At 44.1% G+C, this 17,666-nt stretch overlaps 1 protein-coding gene across 5 annotated transcripts in view; it reads left to right on the top strand.

The window, feature by feature from the left end:
- LOC140726601 (protein ABHD13) overlaps positions 1 to 17,666 on the top strand; it is a 31,319-nt gene that overhangs the window by 2,502 nt on the left and 11,151 nt on the right. Inside the window, exons 1-2 of one of the 5 annotated variants that reach the window (XM_073043190.1) lie at positions 3,502 to 3,535; positions 12,520 to 12,567. The exons of 2 other annotated variants lie outside the window; for them this stretch is intronic. The gene's annotated coding sequence lies outside the window, so the exon portion shown is untranslated. Of the gene's footprint in view, positions 1 to 3,501; positions 3,536 to 11,341; positions 11,437 to 12,519; positions 12,568 to 13,457; positions 13,477 to 17,666 lie in introns of those variants that run through there. 2 more of the 5 variants (XM_073043192.1, XM_073043194.1) reach the window with 2 other exon arrangements.

Raw genomic sequence — 17,666 nt, 5'->3', positions numbered from 1 at the left:
CAACCAAGCTAGATCTTGCGCAGTGAACGGTAAGGCACTGAATGGGGTAGGACAAAAGGGTCTGGGAATAGAGGTCCATAATTCATTGAAAGTAGCATCGTGGGTAAGACCATAAGACATAGGAGCAGAACTAGGCTATTCAGCCCGTCAAGTCTACTCCGCCAGTCCTTCATGGCTGATCCCAGATCTCACTTAACCCCATACACCTGCCTTCTTGCCACATCCTTTGATGTCCTGACCAATAAGGAAACTATCAACTTCCACCTTAAATATACCCACAGACTTGGCCTCCACTGGAGTCTCTGGCAGATCATTCCACAGATTCACTACTCTCTGGCTACAAAAATTCCTCCTTACCTCTGTCTAAAAGGTCACCCCTCAATTTTGAGGCTGTGGCCTCTAGTTCTGGATACCCTGACAAGAGGAAACATCTGTTCCACATCCACCCTATCTAGCCCTTTCAACATTCGGTAGGTTTCAATAAGATCCTCCCCACATTCTTCTAAATTCCAATGAGTACACTGACTCAACACTCCTCATATGTTAACCCCATCATTCCTGAAATCATCCTTGTGAACCTCCTCTGGATTTTCTCCAACGCCAACACATCCTTTCTGAGATACGGGGTCCAAAACTGTTGACGTTACTTCAGGTGCGGCCTGACTAGTGTATTCAAAGGTTCAGCAGTATCTCTTTGCCTTTATATTCTATTCCCCTTGAAATAAATGCCAACATTGAATTTTACTTCTTTACCACAAGCTCAACCTGTAAATTAACCTGGGAGTCTTGCAGGAGTAATTAAGTTCCTCTGCACCTCTGATGTTTGAAACTTCTGCCCATTTACATAATAGTTGGCATTATTGTTCCTTTTACCAAAATGTATTTTCATACATTTCCCAACATTGTATTCCATCTGCTACTTTTAAGACCTGCTGCAATCACATTGCTTCCTCAGTACTACCTACCCCTCCACCTATCTTCGTATCATCTGCAAACTTTGTCACAAAGCCATTAGTTCCATTATCTAAATCATTGACAAACATACTGTCCTCTGAGGAACACCACCAGTCACTGGCAGCCAACCACTTGCTGCCTCCTGCCTGTCAGCCATTCCTCCATCCATGCCAGTATCTTTCCTGTAATGCCGCAGGACTTTATGTTGTGAAGCAACCTCGTGTGGCACCTTATCAATTGCCTTCTGAAAATCCAAATAAATGACATCCACTGCCTCTCCTTTGTCCACCCTGCTTGTTACTTCCTTGAAGAACTCCCAACAGATTTGTCAGGCAAGTTTTCCCTTCACAGAAACCATGCTGACTGACTTATTTTATCATTAGGCTCTAAGTACCCAACCTCATCCTTAATAATACTTTTCAAAGCACTGAGGTTAGACTAACTGGTTTATAATTTCCTTTCTTTTGCCTTCCTCCCTTAAAGACTGGAGTAATATCAAGTGATTCTGGAAAGATCTTGACCAATGTATCTGTTATCTCTTCAGCAACCTCTCTCATCCTCTGGGATGTAGTTGATTTGGTCCAGGTAACTTAACCACCTTAAGACCTTTCAGTTTGCCTTGCACATTTTCCTTTGTAATAGCACTCACTCCTGCTCCCTGACACTCACGGACCTCTGGCACACTGCTAGTGTCTTCCACAGTGAAGACAGATGCAAAGTACCCATTAAGATCATTTGCCATTTCTTTGTCCCTCATTACTCCCTCACCAGCATCATTTTTCAGTGGTCCAATATCAACTTTCACCTCCCTTTTACTCTTTTTTTAACTGAAAAATAACTGCTTTATATTATTGGCTAGTTTGTCCTCGTGTTTCATCCTTTCCCTTATAGTTGCCTTTTTGTTGGATTTTAGAAGCTTCCCAATCATCCAACTTCTCACTCACTTTTGCTACCTCATATGACCTTTCCTTGGTTTTTATGCAGTCCTTACCTTCCCTTGTCAGCCATGGTTGCATACCCCTGCCATATGAGTACTACTACTTCTGTGGGACATATCTATCCTGTGCCTTGTGAACTATTTGCTGAAATTTCAGCCATCTCTGCTCTGCCATCATCCCCGCCAGTATCCTTCTCCAATCCACCTGGGCAAGCACCTTTTTTGTGCCTCTGTAATTCTCTTTATCTATTGCGATACTGATACATGTGACTTAATGCTTCTCTCTCTCAGATTGCAGTATGAATTCAATCATATTATGATCACTATCTCCTAAGGGTACCTTTACATTAAGCTCACTCATAAGATCTGGGTTATTACAGAGCACCCTGTCTAAGATGGCCTTTCCCCGAGTAGGCTCAAGAACAAGCTGCTCTAAAAAGCCATCTTGTAGGCATTCAACAAATTCTCTCTCTTGTGATCTGACACTAATCTAATTTTCCCAATCCCCTTGCTTACTGAAGTCCCCTATTACAATTGTGTCATTACCCTTATTAAATTCCTTTTCCCGCTCCCTTTGCAATCTTAACCCCACATCTCAGCTACTGTTTGGAGGCCTATATGTTCCCATCATATATTCCCATCATGTTTTGTTTTATGCACAACATGCTAGAGGAACTCAGCAGGTTGGGCAGTATCCATAGAAATGAACAGTCAATGTTTCGGGCCGAGACCCTTCGTCAGGACTGAAGAGGGAAGGGGCAGGGGCCCCCTAAAGAAGGTGGGAAGGAGAAGGCTGCTAGGTGCCAGGTGAAAGACCAGTAAGGGAAAAGATCAAGGGGTGGGGGAAGGGACAGGCAGGAAAGGTGAAGAAGGAATGTAAGGGGAAAGCACTGTGTAGTAGAAGGAGGCGGAACCATGAGGGAGGTGATAGGCAGCTGGAGGAGGAGGCAGAATGAAACTGGGATGGGGGGAGGGAGGGGGAGGGAATTACCAGAAGTTGGAGAATTCAATGTTCATACCAAGGGGCTGGAGACTACCCAGATGAGGTGATATGAGGTTTTGCTCCGCCAACCTGAGTTTGGCCTCATCATGGCAGTAGACAAGGCCATGTATGGACATACCCGAAAGGAAATGTGAAGCAGAGTTGAAGTGGGTGGCAACCGGGAGATCCTATCTGTTGTGGCGGACGGAACGGAGGTTCTTTCCCCTTGTACTCCTTCTTCACCTTTCCTGCCTATCCCCTACCTGCTTCCCCTCCCCCACCACTTGATCTTTCCCCTTACTGGTTTTTCACCTGGCACCTACCAGCCTTCTCCTTCCTACCCTCCCCCCACCTTCTTTATAGGGCCCCTGCCCCCTCCCTCTTCAGTCTTGACGGTCTCAGCCGGAAATGTTGACTGTTCATTTCCACGGATGCTGCCCGACCTGCTGAGTTCCACCAGTGTGTTACTTTGACCCCAGCATCTGCTGAGTATTTTGTGTTTATGTTTTGTTTTACCCATGCAGTTTCTTAACTTCACCCACAAAGAGTCAACATTCTCTGATTCAATGTCACCTCTTTCTAAAGATATAATTCTATCTCTTACCAACAGATCCATACCACCGCCCATGCCTTCCTTCCTGCCTGCCCTATCGATACAAAGTGTATCCTTTGATGTTAAGATCCCAACTAAGGCCTTTCAGCCACAACTTTTATATGCCCATAACGTCATACTGACCGAGAGAGTAGATAGTCATAAAGAAAGCTTGTGGCATATTGACCTTCATCAAAGTATTGGGTTGTTTTGTTGAAGTTTTATAAGACGTTATTGAGGACTAAGTTGGGATACTGTGTGCAGTTTTGGTCACCTACCTCAGGAAAGATGTAAATAAGATTGAAAGAGTACGGATGTTGCTGGGTATGGAAGACCTGAGTTATAATGAAAGATTGAATAGGTGATAACTTTATTCCATGTAATGTAGAATACTGAGGGGAGGTTTGATAGTGGGTTACAAAATTATGAGGGGTATAGATAGGGTAAATATACGCAGGCTTTTTCCACTGAGGTTGGGTGAGACTACAATGAGAGGTCGTGGTTTAAGGGTACTCAGAGGGTGCAGAGAGTGTGGACTGAGCTGCCAGCGCTAGTGGTGGATGAGGTTTTGAGTTCAATGTTTAAGAGAAGTTTGGATTGGTACATGGATGGGAAGGGTATGGAGGGCTATGGTCTGTGTGCAAGTTGATGCAAAGATACTGGATTGCCTCCTGTTAATTCCCTATCCCTTGGTTGGATAATTTGTACATTTGACCACTGTAAATCACTAGTGTATTAACACTGAAATGTTACATAATTTCAGTATTAACATTGTCACATTAATTATACATAAATTGCAGTTAGTAGTATGAGCTGAGCTTCAGTGTTCAGTCTAAGCTGTGTATTTTGTTTATCACTAGTAGTAGAGACCTCAGTAGTAAGTCAGTAGATCATCTATAGAACCCGTGTCTGTCTTTTGATTAGATGATAACTGATCCTCTTCCACTTGTTTCTTTCCTCTCCTTTTGTGACATTTTTCTGATAAGTGCCTGTTTTTAATAAGTAGGTCCATTCCAATATTTTTCCTGAATATCCAAGAGCTTTTTGAGCTGGCATATTGTATAGAGTTATTAGATGTCTGTTTGAAGCGTGGGTGTATTGTTTGTTACACTGAGATTGGAAAGTATCTTTCATAACTAGAGGTTATATAATAATGGTCAAATAATAAAGCTTTGTATTGGTTTGCAATGTGAATCTTAAGTTATGGAGATAGGGTGGCAGGGATTAGTTCAAATGTGACTTTTTGATTTTTAGAGTGATATTTTAAAAATTAATCAAATTTATTGCCTTGCAATTGTGCTAGCACATCATAAACACAACAAATTCTGCAGATGCTGGAAATTCAAAGCAATACACACGAACGCTGGAGGAACTCAGCAGGTTAGGTCAAGTTATGGAAATAAATAAACAGTTGAAGTTTCATGCCGAGATCTTTCTTCAGGACTGGAAAGGACGGGGAAAACATCAGAGTAAAAAGGTGGGGGACAGGGGAAGGAGGACTAGTTAGAAGGTTATGGGTGAGGTCAGGTGGGTTGGAAAGGTAAGGCTGGATATGAGCGGAGAATGGACCATAGGAGAAAGGGAAGGAGGGGGGCACCAGGGAGAAGTGATAAGAGGTGAGAGGCCAGAGTAGTGGAACAGAAGGGGGAAGGAAGACATTTTTTACTGTAAGAAGTCGATGTTCATGCCATCTTTGGAGGCAACCCAGATGGAGTATGAGGTGTTGATCCTCATCATGGCACAAGAGGCCATGGACTGAAACATCGGAACAAGAATGGGAATCTGAATTAAGATGGTTGGCCAGCATGATATTCCACTTTTTGTGGATGAAGTGCAGGTGCTCGACAAAGCAGTCTCCCTGTTTACAGTGGGTCTCACCAATATAGAGGAGGCCACATCGGGAGCACCGGATACAATAGATGGCCCCAGTAGTTCACAGGTGATGTGTTGTCTGAAAGGACTGTTTGGGAAAGCCTAATCCTGGGAACAGGTGCGAGGGAGATGAAGGAACTGAGAAAAGGGAAAAGCATTTTTACAGGAGCCATAAATTGCCTTTACCGATTCCCATGGGTATCTTGACTATACTTCTTCCCACCCATCTTCTGTAAAAATGCTGATCTTTTTTCTCAGTTCCTTTGTGTATGCCACATCTGTTCCGGGAGGCTTTCCTTTCCGGGACATAAGAGACATCTGATGTCTCCGGGACATCAATCTTCATTTGAAGAATGGTGTTTCCTTTCCTCCACCATTAATGCTGCCCTCAAGTGTCCTCCATTTCTGCACACACCCCACCTTCCCAGTGCCTTAACAAGGATAGAAATCCTCTTGTCCTAACCTACCACTCCATGAGCCTCCACATCCAGCACATCATTCTCTTTAACTTCTGACACTTCCAGAGGGATCCTATCACCAAACACATCTTTACTTCCCCTAGTCTCCATTTTCCACAGGAATTGCTTCCTCGTGACTCCCTTATCCATTCGTCCCTCCCCACTAGTCTCCCTCACCTGTGTTCAGGGCCCTAAATAGTCCTTCAGGTGAGGCAACATTTCTCGTGCAAAACTGTTGAGTAATCTATTGTATACAGTGCTCCTGATTTGGCCTCTACATTGGTGTGGCCTGTCACAAATTGGAGACTACTTAGTCAAGCACCTCAGCTCCATCTGACGCAAGTGTAAATTCATTGGCTAAACATTTTAATTCTGGTTCACATTCGGTCCACAGCTTCTAGTGTGCATGGTGATGAGGCCATTCTCAGGGTGGAGGAGCAACACCCGTACCTGATGGCATGAAGATTGATTTCTCCTTCCTGTAAAATAAAAAAATCCCTCCTGCCTCCCCTTTTCTATTCCACATTCTGGCCTCTTATCACTTCTCACCTGCCTATCACCTCTCCTGGTGCCCCAACCCTTCCTGTTCCCCCATAGTCCATTCTCCTTTCCTAACAGATTCTTTCCTCTCTGTTCCTTTACTGTTTCCACCCAGCAGACTTCACCCTGTCACCTTCTAGCTATCCTCCTCTCCCCTCCACATACCTTTTTAGTCTGACATCTTCCCTTGTCCTTTCCAGTCTTGAAGAAGGGTCTCGGCTCAAAACGTTGACTGATTATCCAGTCACGCTAACAAGTAATTCAAAAGCAACTTACACATTAAATCTTTAAAGCAGAACTGTCAAATAATTTAATGGCCTGTAAATTGCCCCAAGTTACTGCAAATAGAATCTCAGCATTTTTTAATGGAACCACCATCTCAGGATACAGCACCTCTAAAAAGTATTCACCACCCCCCCCCCACGGAAGTTTTCATGTTTTAGTGTTTTGCAACATTGAATCACAGTAGATTTAATTTGGCTTTTTTGACACTGATCAACAGAAAAAGACTTAAGTGTCAAACATCTCAATGAAATGAACTAAATTAAACAAATATAAAACACAAAATAATTGATTGCATAAGTATTCACCCCCTTAAAGTCAGTATTTAGTAGATGCAACTTTGGCAGCAATCACAACCTTGAGTCTGTGTAGATAGGTCTCCATCCGCTTTGCACATCTGGACACTGCAAGTTTTCCCCATTCTTCTTTACAAAACTGCTCAAGCTCTGTCAGATTGCATGGGGTTTGTGAATGAACAACCCTTTTCAAATCTGGTCACAACTTCTCAATTGGATTGAGATCAGGATCTGACTTGGCCACTCCAGGACATTAACTTTGTTTTTAAGCTATTCCTGTGTAGCTTTTGCTTTATGCTTGGGGTCATTGTCTTCCTGGAAAACAAATCTTTTCCCACATCACAGTTCTCTTGCAGACTGCATCAGGTTTTCCTCCAGGATTTCCCTGTATTTTTCTGCATTCACTCTACCCTCTCCCTTCACAAGCCTTCCAGGGCCTGCTGCAGTGAAGCATCCACACAGCATGATGCAGACACCACCATGCTTCACGGTAGGGACGGTGTGTTTTTGATGATGTTCAGTGTTTGGCTTATGCCAAACATGGCATTTAGTCTGATGGCTTAAAAGCTCAAATTTGGTTTCATCAGACCATAGAACCACCTTCCAGCTGACTTCAGAGTCTCTCACATGCCATCTGGCAAATTCTAGCTGAGATTTCATTTGAGTTTTTTTTCCAACAGTGCCTTTCTCTTTGCTACTTTTCATAAAACTGTGACTGGTCCTGCCGAAGGGTCTCAGCCCGAAACATTGACTGTACTCTTTTCCATAGATGTTGCCTGGCTTGCTGAATTCCTCCAGTATTTTGTGTGTATTGACTATGAAGCACCCAAGCAACATACAGTTGCTGTATGTCCAGTGTCTCCCATCTCAGCCACTGAGGCTTGAAACTCCTCCAGAGTCGTTAATAGATCTCTCGGTGGCCTCCCTCACTAGTCCCCTTCTTGCACCGTCATTCAGTTTTTGAAGTCAGCCTGCTCTTGGCAGATTTACAGCTGTGTTGTATTCTTTTCATTTATTGATGATTGGCTTAACTGTATGCCAAGGGATATTCCGTGACTTGGAAATTTTCTTGTATCCACTTCCTGACTTGTGCTTTTCAATAACCTTTTTGTGGAGTTGCTTGCAGTGTTCTTTTGTCTGCATGGTGTAGTTTTTGCCAGGATACTGACTCACCAAACACAGGTGTGTTTTTGCTGCAATCAATTGAATTATTTTGTGTTTTATATTTGTAATTAATTTAGTTCACTTTGTGAAGATCTCATTTCAATTTGACAGGAAAGAGTCTTTTTCTGTAGATCAATGAATTGAATTGACTTTATTACTTACATCCTTCATATACATGAGTAAAAATCTTTATGTTAGGTCTCCGGTCAATATGCAATGTGCAATTTATAGTAATTTATAATAATATGTACAACAGGACAGTCAGCATAACATAGAAATACAGCATGAATCAATCAGTCTGATGGCCTAGTGGAAAAAGCTGTCCTGGAGCCTATTGGTCCTGTCTTTTATGCTGCGGTACCGTTTTCCCAGTGGTAGCAGTTGGAACAGTTTATGGTTGGAGTGACTTGGGTCCATAATGATCCTTTGGACCCTTTTTACACACCTGTCTTTGTAAATGTCCTGAATAGTGAGAAGTTCACATCTACAGATGCACTGGACTGACTGCACCACTCTCTGCAGAGTCCTGCGATTAAGGGAGGTACAGTTCCCATACCAGGCAGTGATACAGCCAGTCAGGATGCTCTCAATTGTGCCCCTATAGAAAGTTCTTAGGATTTGGGGGCCCATACCAAACTTCTTCAACCGTCTGAGGTGAAAGTGGCGCTGTTGTGCTTTTTTTCACCACAGAGCCGGTATGTACGGACCATGTGAGATCCTGGGTGGTATTTATGCCGAGGAACTTAAAGCTGTTCACCCTCTCAATCTCAGATCCATTGGTGTCAATAGGGGTTAGCCCATCTCCATTCCTCCTGTAGTCCATCCACAACCAGCTCCTTTGTTTTTGTGACATTGAGGGAGAGGTTGTTTTCTTGACACCACTGTGTCCTGGTGATGACTTCCTCTCTGTAGGCTGCCTCATTATTATTAGAGAGCAGGCTAATCAATACAGCATCGTCGGCAAATTTAATTAGCAGATTGGAGCAGTGGGTGGTGACACGGTCATGGGTATACAGAGAATAAAGGAGGGGGCTTAGGACACAGCCCTGAGGGGGACCTGTGTTGAGGGGCAAAGGTGAGGGAACCCACTCTTACCACCTGGTGACGATCTGACAGGAAGTCCAGGATCGAGCTACACAAGGCAGGGTGAAGGCCGAGGTCTTTGAGCTTCTTGTCAAGCCTGGAGGGAATTATGGTGTTGAATGCTGAACTGTAGTCCAAGAACAGCATTCTCACATAAGCAAACACGAGGAAATCTGCAAATGCTGGAAATTCAAGCAACACACACAAAATGCTGGTGGAACGCAGCAGGCCAGGCAGCATCTATAGGGAGAAGCGCTGTCGACGTTTTGGGCCAAGACCCTTTGTCAGGACTAACTGAAAGGAAAGATACTAAGAGATTTGAAAGTAGGAGGAGGAGTGGAAAATGTGAAATGATAGGAGAAGACAGGAGCGGGTGGGGTGAAGCTGAGAGCCAGACAGGTGATTGGCAAAAGGGATACAGAGCTAGAGAAGGGAAAGGATCATGGGATGGGAGGCCTAGGGAGAAAGAAAGGGGGAGGGGAGCCCCAGAGGGAAATGGAGAACAGGCAGAGAGAGAAAAAAAACTAAATATATCAGGGATGGGGTAAGAAGGAGAGGGGCATTAACGGAAGTTAGAGAAGTCAATGTTCATGCCATCAGGTTGGAGGCTACCCAGCCAGTATATAAGGTTTTGTTCCTCCAACCTGAGTGTGGCTTCATCTTGACAGTAGAGGAGGCCGTGGATAGACATATCAGAATGGGAATGGGACGCAATTAAAATGTGTGGCCACTGGGAGATCCTGCTTTCTCTGGCGGACAGAGCGTAGGTGTTCAGCGAAACGGTCTCCCAGTCTGCGTCGGGTCTCACCAATATATAAAAGGCCACACCGGGAGCACCGGACGCAGTATACCACACCAGCCAACTCACAGGTGAAGTGTCGCCTCACCTGGAAGGACTGTCTGGGGCCCTGAATGGTGGTGAGGGAGGAAGTGTAAGGGCAGGTGTAGCACTTGTTCCGTTTACAAGGATAAGTGCCAGGAGGGAGATCGGTGGGAAGGAATGGGGTGTACGAGTGGACATGGGAGTCGCGTAGGGAGCGATCCCTGCGGAAAGCAGAAAGGTGGGGGGGGGAAGATGTGCTTTGTAGTGGGATCCCGTTGGAGGTGGCGGAAGTTACAGAGAATTATACGTTGGACCTGGAGGCTGGTGGAGTGGTAGGTGAGGACAAGGGGAACCCTATCCTGAGTGGGGTGGCGGGCGGAAGGGGTGAGGGCAGATGTGCGGGAAATGGAAGAGATGCGTTTGAGAGCAGAGTTGATGTCCATTGTCCATTCATTCCCCCCCCCCCCCCCATCCCTTCCCACCGATCTCCCTTCTGGCACTTATCCTTGCAACCGGAACAAGTGCTACACCTGCCCTTACACTTCCTCCCTCACCACCATTCAGGGCCCCAGACAGTCCTTCCAGGTGAGGCGACACTTCACCTGTGAGTCGGCTGGAGTGATATACTGCGTCCGGTGCTCCCGGTGTGGCCTTTTATATATTGGTGAGACCCGACGCAGACTAGGAGACCGTTTCGCTGAACACCTACGCTCTGTCTGCCAGAGAAAGCAGGATCTCCTGGTGGCCACACATTTTAATTCCACGTCCCATTCCCATTCTGATATGTCTTTCCATGGCCTCCTCTACTGTCAAGATGAATCCACACTCAGGTTGGAGGAACAACACCTTATATACCGGCTGGGTAGCCTCCAACCTGATGACATGAACATTGACTTCTCTAACTTCTGTTAATGCCCCCCTCCTTCTTACCCCATCCCTGATTTATTTAGTTTTTTTTCTGTCTCTGCCCATCACTCTGCCTGTTCTCCATCTCCCTCTGGTGCTTCCCTCCCCCTTTCTTTCTCCCTAGGCCTCCCGTCCCATGATCCTTTCCCTTCTCTAGCTCTGTATCCCTTTTGCCAATCACCTGTCTGGCTCTCAGCTTCACCCCACCCCCTCCGGTCTTCTCCTAACATTTCGCACCCCCCCCCCCCCCACTTTCAAATCTCTTACTATCTTTCCTTGCAGTTAGTCCCGATGAAGGGTCTCAGCCCAAAACATCGACAGTGTTTCTCCCTATAGATGCTGCCTGGCCTGCTGCGTTCCACCAGCATTTTGTGTGTGTTGCTTCTCACATAAGCATCCTTCTTTTCCAGATGTGTAAGGACGGCGTGTAGAGCTGTGGCTGTTGCGTCATCTGTCGATCGGTTGTGTCAGTAGGCGCATTGTAGGATCCAGTGTGGGTGGCAACATACTGCAGATGTAGTCCTTGAGGAATTTGCTTTTTATTGAGGTGAGTGGGACAGGACGCCAGTTGTTCAGACATGTTACCTTGGTCTTTTTAGGTACAGGGACAATGGTGGATGTTTTGAAGCAGGAGGGCACTCTACACGGGGAGAGGGAGAGATTTAAAAATGTCTGTACACACACACAAGTTGTGTTTTGCACATCCTGAGTACCCACCCTGGGATGCCGTCTCATGCCAAAAAAAGCCAAATTAAATCTACTGTGATTCAATGTTGTAAAACAGTAAAACATGAAAACTTTGAAGCGGGGTGAGTATTTTCTATAGGCACTGTAAAGACTTTGCCTCCATAGTTGTGTGGCAAAGAATTCCACAGATTCACCACTGTTTGCTTAAAGAAATTCCTCCTCATCTCCATTCTAAAAGGATGCTTCTCTGTACTGAGGCTGTGTTCTCTGGTCTTAGACTCTCTCATCATAGGAAGCATCCTCTCCACATCCACTCTATCAAGGCCTTTCACCATTTGATAGGTGTCAAGGAAGTTGCCCCTCATTCTTCTGAGTTCTTGTGAATAGAGGCACAGAGTCATCATATGCTCAATAATTTTGCCACTTTTATTCTCTTACTTTGTCCAGTATGTTTTCATCAATGATTTTGTTATGTCTAAGGTCTTTTGGTCACTGTTATTTTGTTGTCTTCACTGCCCTGTTAGTTCTTTATTCATGATCATTTCAACTCCTTTAGCCCTCAGGGACCCATGTATAATTTTTGTTACACTTCCTATTTACTATGTTATAGAAGCACTAATTTTATTTTGTTATCTTTGCTAATTAACTCTCCAGATTTGCCCAGGAGACGTACAAGCAAGCAATTTTAAAATTCAGTATTTGAATATGATTGTAATGGTGTCATTGGAGACCAGCATAGTGACTTGGTAAATTTATTTGCATTTCATAAATTTTTAATTCACCAACTCTTCTTAGATGTGAACTTTTGTGACTTGTACTGTGCTTCAAAATACAAAAGCTTAGAGATGCTGAAAATCTACAATTAAGCCAGGTTTAGTTTCTGGTTGGAGAATTGGTTAGTGTTTCAGATTGATGCTTACCTGACTTGACCTGGCAATAACAGCAGGCTCACTGCATTGTGGTTGGTTCTTACCTGCACTGAAATTACCTGGTAAGTCGTTTAGTTCTATAAAATTAATCCAACAAGTTACAATATGATTAAAGCAAGCAAATTACCTGTATTAACCTAGATGTGGATGCAATTATGAAATACTCAGCCCTGTTCACTGTAAATCCTTTCTGCTTCTTGGAACATGCTAAAATTGGAAATGCTGTCTTCTAGGTGAAAAATTGTTGTCATACTCATTGAATTCTGTTAAGATGATGGCATGTCTCTATGGGGCCAACCAAAAGTGTTGTCACTTTAAAACCGTTTTCACAATTGCAAGACACTGCTGCACATTAAGAATTGCCAATCTATCCCATCAATGGTTTGCTTGATGGTGGAGGAGCTGGACCTGATATAGATCATGTTGCTGCACGCTACAGAGAGGCGTCGCAGTTGGTGTGTGAAGGTGGTGTGCAGTATAAAACTGAATGATTATTTTACTAATGAAGGTAAAATTAGATGCCCTAATTATTGTTCCCTCTGTGAAGGAAAATATGTCATACTTGTTTGATCTAATAAAAACATTGCTAATTTTAGTGGTACCATCAAGTGTAAATCAATGGTGAAGTCTTGAGTCCCGTGGAACCCTGCAAACAGCTTCAAGCCCTAAAGAAGCTTCTATCATAGAAATTATAATTTCAAACAGCATGCAAACAGACAATTTGGCCCAGCTTGGCATCAGCCATCAAACTTCCATTTTTTTGCCATATTGCGATCTATTGTCAACTTCATAATTCAACCACTCCTGCAATTTAACTTAACACTGCAAACATTTTTGGTTTGGGATACCTTGCATGAACAGCTGTCTTCAGATCATGCCAAAGCATCTCAGTTGGGTTAAGTAAACACAAAGTACACTGCAGATGCCGTGGTCAAATCAACACGCACAAACAAGCTGGATGAACTCAGCAGGTCGGGCAGCATCGGTTGAAATGAGCAGTCAACGTTTTGGGCTGAGACCCTTCGTCAGGACTGATTGGGTTAAGGTCTGAAATGTTACTTGGCCATTCCAAGACACGCATTTTCTTCTTTTTAAATCATTCTGTTGTTGATTTACTGTTGTTTAATTCATTGTTTTGTTGCATCATCCAAATTCTATTAAACTTAAGGTGACGGACCTCTACCCTGACATTCTTCTGTAAAATGTCTTGATACAATCGATAACGATTTTGAATTCATTGTTCCCTCAATGATTGAAAGCTGTCCAGGCCCTGAGGCAGCTCCAAACCCTGATGCTTCTTCCACCATGCTTCACAGTTGGGATGAGGTTTCACTGTTGGAGTGCAGTGCCCGTTTTCCTCCAAACATAAACAGTGTGTATCTCTGCCAAAAAGTTCAATTTTGTTTCACCTGTCCACAGAAACATTGTAGAACATCCAGGTGGTCTTTTGCAAACTTGAGATGTGCAGCAATGTTTTTTTTGGAGAGCAGTGATTTCTTCTGGTGTCCTTCCATGAGCACTATTCTTGTTCACTGTTTTTCTTAAAGTGGGCACACGAACAGAGACTTTAGCAAGTTCTAGAGATTTCTGCAGTCTTTTTTGCTGTTACCCTTGGGTTCTTTTTCACCTCCTTCAGGATTGCACGTTGTGCTCTTGGTGTGATCTTTACAGGACACCCACTTTAGGGAGAGTAGCAACAGAACTGAATTCCCTCCATTTGTAGATAATCTCTCTTACTGTGAACTGATGAACTTGGGTCTTTAGAAATGCTTTTGTAGCCTGTAACCTTTTCCAGCTTCATACATCTCTACAATTCTTCTAAGGTCCTCTAAAAGTTGTTTTAATCAATGCATGACACACATAAACAGAATATTCTTGAGAAAAGCAGGCTTTGTCAGTAACCTGACTTTGTGTGTCTTTTTTATAGATCAAGGCACCTCTACAACTCACACATCCGATCTCATCTCATTGATTGGAACTCCTGACTCCAAATAGCTTTTGTAGAAGGCATTACCCCAGAGGTTCACATACCTTTTAGAACCTAAGCTGAATGTTTAAATGGTGTACTATGTATTGACAAAGAACTACAATTGTTTGTATGTAACAAATAAGAGAAAATCTGCAGATCCTGGAAATCTAAGCAACACACACAAAATGCTGGAGGAACTCAGCAGGCCAGGCAGCATCTATGGAAAAGAGTGAACAGTCAACGTTTCAGGCCAAAACCCTTTAGGACGGGAGAAAAAAGGATGAGGAGTCAGAGTTAAAAGATTGGGGGAGGGGACAGAGAATCACAAGGTGATAGGTGAAACCGGGATGGGGGTGGGGGTGAAGAGCTGGGAATTTGATTGACGAGAGATATAGGGCTAGAGAAGGGGGAATCTAATACGAGAGGACAGGGGCCATGGAAGAAAAAAAAGGGGGGAGGCGATGGGCAGGGAAGGAGATGAGGTGAGAGAAGGAAAGTGGGGTGGGGAATGGTGGGGGGGGGGGGGGGTTCATTACCAGAACTTCAAGAAATCGATGCTTGTGCCATCAGGTAAGGTGTTGGTCTTCCAATCTGAGTATGGCCTCATCGTGACAGTAGAGGAGGCCATGGAATGACTATCAGAATGGGAAGTGGAATTAAAGTGGGTGGGCACTGGGAGATCCTGCTTTTTCTGGTGGATGGAACATTGGTGCTCAGTGAAGCAATCTCCTAATCCACTGTCAACACTGCCGTCAATTGCATCACTTCCATTTCATGCATGTCTGCTCTCACCCCATCTCCTGCCACTCTACCAGGGATACGGTTCCTCTTGTCCTCACCTACCATCCCACCACCCTCTGTGTCTAGCACATAATTCTCTGTAAGATCCGCCATCTCCAAAGCTTATCTTTACCCCTCCCCCACTTTCTGTTTTCCACAGGGATCACTCTTTTCTCCATTTGTCCCTCCCTACTGATCTCCCTCCAGGCACTTATCCTTGCAAGTGGAACAAGTGCTACACCTCCCTTATCGTCATTTGGGGCCCCAAACATTCCTTCCAGGTGAGGCGATACTTCCCCTGTGTCTGGTGCTCCCAGTGTGGCCTCCTGTATATCAGTGAGACCTGATGTAGATTCAGAGATCACTCTGAACACCTACACCCTGCCAGAAAAAGCAGGATCTTCCAGTGGCCACCCATTTTAATTCTACTTCCCATTCCGATATGTCTACCCTTCTCTACTGTTGTGATGAGGCCACTCTCAGGTTAGAGGAACAACACCTTGTATTCCGTTTGGGTAGTCTTCAACCTGATGGCATGAACATCAATTTCTCAAACTTCTGGTAATGCCCCCCTCCCCCCTTGACCATTACCCATTCTTTTCCCTCTTTCACCTTATCTCCTTCCCTGCCCATGGCCTCCCTCTGTTGCTCCTTACCCCCCCCCCTTTTCTTTCTTCCATGGCCTTCTGTCCTCTTTTATTAGATTCCCCCCTTCTCCAGCCCTGTATCTCTTTCACCAATCAACTTCCCAGCTCTTCATTTCACCCCTCTCCACCTTTTAACTCTCCTCATCTTTTTCCTCCAGTCCTACTGAAGGGTCTCAACCCAAAACATCGATTGTACTCTTTTCCATAAATGATGCCTGGCCTGCTGAGTTCCTCCAGCATTTTGTGCGTGATTAGTTTAGGCAGATAGTGTTTGTTATTACTGTGACTTAGATGAAGATCAGACCACATTTTATAAGCAATTAATGCAGAAAACCAGATAATTGCAAAGGATTCGCAAACTTGCTGTGCTCAGTTCTGGTCGCCTCACTACAGGATGTGGAAACCATAGAAAGGGTGCAGAGGAGATTTACAAGGATGTTGCCTGTATTGGGGAGCATGCCTTATGAAAACAGGTTGATTGAACTCAGCCTTTTCTCTTTGGAGCCGACAGAGGATGAGAGGTAACCTGATAGAGGTGGATAAGATGATGAGAGGCATTGATCGTGTGGATAGTCAGAGGCTTTTTCCCAGGGCTGAAATGGCTGCCACAAGAGGACAGGTGCTTGGGAGTAGGTACAAAGATGTCAGGGGTAAGTTTTTTACTCAGAGTGGTGAGTGTGTGGAATGAGCTGCCGGCAACAGTAGTGGAGGTGGATATGATAGAGTCTTTTAAGAGGCTTTTAGATAGGTACATGGAGCTTAGAAAAATAGAGGGCTATAGGTAAGCCTAGTAATTTCTAAGGTGGGGACATGTTCGGCACAACTTTGTGGGCCGAAGGGACTGTATTGTGCTGTAGGTTTTCTTTGTTTCTGAACATTTTCTTGCAACTATAGTTAGCTGCCTCCCTGAATATGCTCCAGTCCACATTTTTGAAACAGTACCGCAGCTCTGATGTAGCACCTTCTGGTCAGGTCCTGTTGTCCCTGTAAACTGGTATTAGCAAAATGGATATGTAGCCTGGTTATGAGGTTGGGGCTGGGGTTGGCCCTATAGGGTCCACAGTCGTTGTTTATAAAATTCTCTCCTAGTTACGAAGTTGACATTCTAGTAGAACTTTGGCAGGTCTGTTTTTATATGGAAGAACACAATTAGAAAAAAGGAAAAGCAAAAGCTGTATGAGTATAATTTGGTCATAGTGTTCAGAATCAGAATTAGGTTTAATATCACCGGCATATACAGTCAAATTTGCTAACTTTTCAGCAGCAGTACAATGCAATACATAGAAACATAGAAAACCTACAGCACAATACAGGCCCTTCGGTCCACAAGGTTGTGCCGAACATGTCCCTACTTTAGAAATTACTAGGCTTACCCATAGCCCTCAATTTTTCTGAGCTCCATGTACCTATCCAAAAGTCTCTTAAAATACCCTATTGTATCCACCTCCACCACCGTTGCCAGCATCCCATTCCACGCACTCACCACTCTCTGAATAAAAAACATAGAAAAGAACTGAATTACATTAAGCATATTTATGTATATTAAATAGTTAAAATAGGTAGTGCAAAAACAGAAGTTTTAAAAAAGTAGTGAGGTAATGTTCATCAGTTTCCATTTTGAAATTAGATGGCTGTCCCTGAATCATTGAGTGTGTGCCTTCAGGCTTTAGTACCTCCTTCCTGATGGTAACAATAAGAAGAGGACAAGTCCTGGGTTGTGGGGTGCTTGATAATGGAAGCTGCTTTTCTGAAGCACTGCTCTTTG

The sequence above is a fragment of the Hemitrygon akajei genome, chromosome 4, assembly GCF_048418815.1.
Source record: "Hemitrygon akajei chromosome 4, sHemAka1.3, whole genome shotgun sequence".
In the NCBI taxonomy this organism is placed as follows: Eukaryota; Metazoa; Chordata; class Chondrichthyes; order Myliobatiformes; family Dasyatidae; genus Hemitrygon; species Hemitrygon akajei.
This window is presented reverse-complemented; position numbering and strand designations above follow the sequence as displayed.